Raw genomic sequence first — 4,717 nt, 5'->3', positions numbered from 1 at the left:
CCTTTACTGGCTTTAAACCATGCAGCATCCCCTTCTTCTGTTCGAACGACTGCCTTTTGGTTTAGGTACAGGTTCCTTATGAGCACAATTACATGTTCTGGAATTCCCATTCTTCGTAATGTTATCCATAATTTGTTATGATCCATACAGTCAAATGCCTTTGCATAGTCAATAAAACACAGGTAAACATCTTTTTTGGTATTCAGTCATGATCCATCTGACATCAGCAATGATATCCCTTGTTCTATGTCCTCTTCTGAATCTGGCTTGAATTTCTGGCAGTTCCCTGTTGATGTACTGCTGCAACCATTTTTGAATGATCTTCAGCAAAATTTTACTTGCATGTGATATTAATGATATTGTTTGATAATTTCTGCATTCAGTTAGATCACCTTTCTTTGAAATAGGCATAAATATGGATCTCTTCCAGTCAGTTGGCCACATAGCTGTCTTCCAGATTTCTTGGCATACACGAGTGAGCACTTCCAGCACTGCATCTGTTTGTTGAAGCATCTCAATTGGTATTCCGTCAATTCCTGGAGCCTTGTTTTTTGCCAATGCCTTCAGTGCATCTTGGACTTCTTTAGTACCATCAGTTCTTGATCATATGCTACCTCCTGAAACGATTGAACATTGACCAATTCTTTTTGGTACAGTGACTCTGTGTATTCCTTCCATCTTCTTTTGAAGCTTCCTGCATTGTTAAGTATTTTGTCCATAGAATCCTTCACTATTGCAGCTTGAGGCTTGGATTTTTTCTTCAGTTCTTTCAGCTTGAGAAATGCCAAGCGTGTGCTTCCCTGTTGATTTTCTAACCCCAGGTCTTTGCACATGTCATTATAATTCTTTGTCTTCTCAAGTCACCCTTTGAAATCTTCTGTTTAGCTCTTTTACGTCATCATTTTTTCCGTTCGCTTTAGCTACTCAGTGTACAACAGCAAGTTTCAGAGTCTCTTCTGACATCCATTTTGGTCATTTCTTTCTTTCCTGTCTTTTTTTTTTAAATTGTGCTTTAGGTGAAAGTTTACAGGTCAAGTTAATTTCTCATACAAACATTTATACACATATTGTTATGTGAGTCTTTCCTGTCTTTTTAATGACCTCTTACTTTCTTCATGTATGATGTTCTTGATGTCATTCCACAACTCGTCTGGCCTTCGGTCATTAGTGTTCAATGTGTCAAATCTATTCTTGAGATAGTCTCTAAATTCAGGTAGGATATACTCAAGGTTGTATTTTGGCTCTAGTGGACTTGTTCTAATTTTCTTCAGCTTCAACTTGAACTTGCATATGAGCAACTGATGGTCTGTTCGGCAGTTGGGCCCTGACCTTGTTCTGACTGATGATGTTGAGCTTTTCAATCGACTCTTCCCACAGATGTAGTCAGTTTGATTCCTGTGTATTCCATCTGGCAAGGTCCACATATATAGTCGCCACTTATGTTGTTGAAAAAGGTATTTGCAATGAAGAAGTCGTTGGTTTTGCAAAATTCTGTCATGGGATCTCTGGCATCATTTCTATTACTAAGACCATATTTTCCAACTACCAATCCTTCTTCGTTTCCAGCTTTTGCATTCCAATCACCAGTAATTATCAGTGCATCTTGATGACGTGTTTGATCAATTTCAAACTGCAGAAGTTTGTAAAAATCTTCAATTTCTTCATCTTTGGCCTTAGTGGTTGGTGCATAAATTTGAATAATAGTTTTATTAACTGATCTTTCTTGTAGGTGTATGGGTATTATCCTATCACTGACAGCGTACTTCAGGATAGATCTTGAAATGTTCTTTTTGACGTGAATGCAATGCCATTTCTCTTCAATTTATCATTCCTGGCATAGTAAAAAACAAACCAAACCCATTGCCATAGAGTCAATTCATAGCAACCCTATAGGACAGAGTAGAACTGCCCCACAGGGTTTCCAAGGAGCAGCTGGTGGATTCGAACTGCTGACCTTTTAGATAACAGCCAAGCTCTTAACCACTATGCCAACAGGGCTCCCCCTGGCATAGTAGACCATACGATTGTCCAATTCAAAATGGCCAATACCGGTCTATTTCAGCTCACTAATGCCTAGGATATCGATCTTTATGTGTTTCATTTCATTTTTTGACTATTTCCAATTTTCCTAGATTCATCCTTCGTACATTCCATGTTCTGATTATTAATGGGTGTTTGCAGCTATTCTCAATTTGAGTCAAGCCACATCAGCAGATGAAGGTACTAAAATCTTCACTCCATGCATGTCATTAAGGTCAACTCTACTTTGAGGAGGCAGCTGTTTCCCAGTCATCTTTTGGGTGCCTTCCAGCCTGAGGGGCTCATCTTCTGGCACTGTATCAGACAGTGTTCCGCTGCTATTTATAAGGGTTTCACTGGCTAATTTTTTTTTCAGCAGTAGACTGCCAGGTCCTCCTTCCTAGTCTGTCTTAGTCTGGAAGCTTGGCTGAAACCTGTCCACCATGGGTGACCCTGCTGCTATTTGAATACCAGTGGTATAGCTTCCAGCATCACAGCAACAGGCAAGCCCCCACAGTTGGACAAATGGACAGATGGGTCACAATTGCTTATTAGCATGAAAAAGGCTTTGAGAAGGCCTGTGAAGGGGGTGGAGGACCCCTCTTAATCCACAGTTCCCCTTTATTTTTTTGTCTTTTTTAAACTTTTTTTTTTGGTATTTCTTTTTATCATTATTCATTTATCATTATTTATCAGTGTTTCTTCACTTTTTTTAAATGAACTTTGAGAAAAATATATATATTGCAAAAATATTTGTTGTTTCAACCAGTCTTAAGTGTACAATTCAGCAACATTAATCACATTCACCATGCTGTGCAACCATCACCACTACTCATTTCCAAACTTTTTTTTTTATCACCCCAAACAGAAACCTAGTACCGGTTAAGCAATAACTCCTCACCCCCCTCTTCTCCTATCCTCTGGTAACCACTGATAAACTTTTTCTTTTCATTGTAGTTAATATATATGCAATAAATCATTTGCTATATCAGAATTTTTCACATGTACAATTCTCCACTGATAAACTTTTTTCTATGCATTTCCTGTTCCAGATATTTCATATGTGCTAGCAAACCTCTAAAACTGAGGCACTTGGCATAATAAAATGGCTGGCATGAAGTCTGAATCAAAATCCCATTTTGTTACAAGCTCCTGCTTCTGCATTCCTGAGAATGTAACCTTGACTTCTTCCCATTCATATGCATATGGCCTTGGGCCTCTGGGTGGGTGGGACCAGAAGACCCTGGCCCGCTATGGATCATCTTGTTTATCTGGCCTGGCTCTTGCCCCAAGTCACTAAATAAGGGAGGTGGTCAGGAATGAGGTTTAGTAGCCCTTAGTAAATAAGGATGGGGGTCAGGAATGTGATTGTAGGAGAAAGAGTTTACTCAAGATGTTCCAGGAAGAAGATAGTTGAAAATAGAGTTGCTGATGAAATACCCAGCTTGTGTCCTTGTGACCTTGTGATCATCATGCACTCCCCTCCTCCATCTTTACTATAAAAGCTCACCTCTCCCTGCATGCTTCCCAGCACTTGATAGATTCCTCTCTGCCATGGGTTTCCCAAATTTGCCAATTCGATTACCATCAATAAATCTCTTTGCTTTGACTTTAAAAGAGTGAGCATTCTTACTCTAGAACACATATAAGTGGAATCATACAGTATTTGTCCTTTTGAGTCTGACTTATTTCACTTAGCATAATATTTTCAAGGTTCATCCATGTTGTAGCTTGTATCAGGACTTCATTTCTTTTTATGCCTGAATACTATTCCATTGTATGTATGTACCACAGTTTTTTATCCATTCATTCGTCTGTTGTAGGACACTTGTGTTGTTTCATGGCATCACTCAAACTGGCTCTTCCACATATAAGGACCATTATGATCATATTGGACCCACATGAATAATCTAAAATACTCTCTCTTTCTTAAATTCAGTTGATTGGCCACCTTAATTCCACTTTGTCATGTAAGGTAATGTATTCACAGGTTCCTGGGATTAGGCCATTATTCTGCCTATCACATTCTGCTAAGGAATTAGATACAGATCCTAGTACTTAACCAATCCATTGTCTATTAGCAGGAACTTTCCTTCAGATGGTTAGTATTTGACCAAAGAATTAGTTGAGAAGAACCCTTATAGGTTTGATAAAGTAAAAGTAATAAACTCAACTACCCGTCATTCAAATGAGAGATTTATTTATTTCCAAAAGGACACTTGTTACAATAGGAGAGATATAGATATCAGGTAAGGGAGGGCCCCAGCTTGTGGCAGGCTTGGAAAACTGCCTGGCTGTCAGATACTGCAACATATTTATACCAATGAGATACAGTCATTGAAATCTAGCATTTGACACCTGAAGTGGGTCCAAGAAAGGAGATGAAGAGGCTGGTGCTCTGCAGGTAAAGTGGTGTAGGATTTATAATCCCTCGTCCTACAACCGTGAGTCAGTTTCTTTGTTTGGGTCGGCTGTATAATTCTGCAGTACTTGAAGACTGTTGTTCAAAATCGCCTCTGGGTCTAGCAAACAACGAAGAGACCCAGGAAGTCAGTTGTTGCCTGGGCAGCAGGCAACAGGGTGTGGCTCAGATTGGTATTGCCATGGCAACATTGATTGTTGTCACTAGCAAGCATTACGTAGACAGTTACCATTGTCAGAGAACACATGGACCGGAGCTTGTTTTTTTTTTTTTTTT

Source organism: Trichechus manatus, unplaced genomic scaffold (genome assembly GCF_000243295.1).
Source record: "Trichechus manatus latirostris isolate Lorelei unplaced genomic scaffold, TriManLat1.0 scaffold00007, whole genome shotgun sequence".
Classification (NCBI taxonomy): domain Eukaryota; kingdom Metazoa; phylum Chordata; class Mammalia; order Sirenia; family Trichechidae; genus Trichechus; species Trichechus manatus.
Note: the sequence above shows the minus strand (reverse complement) of the source record.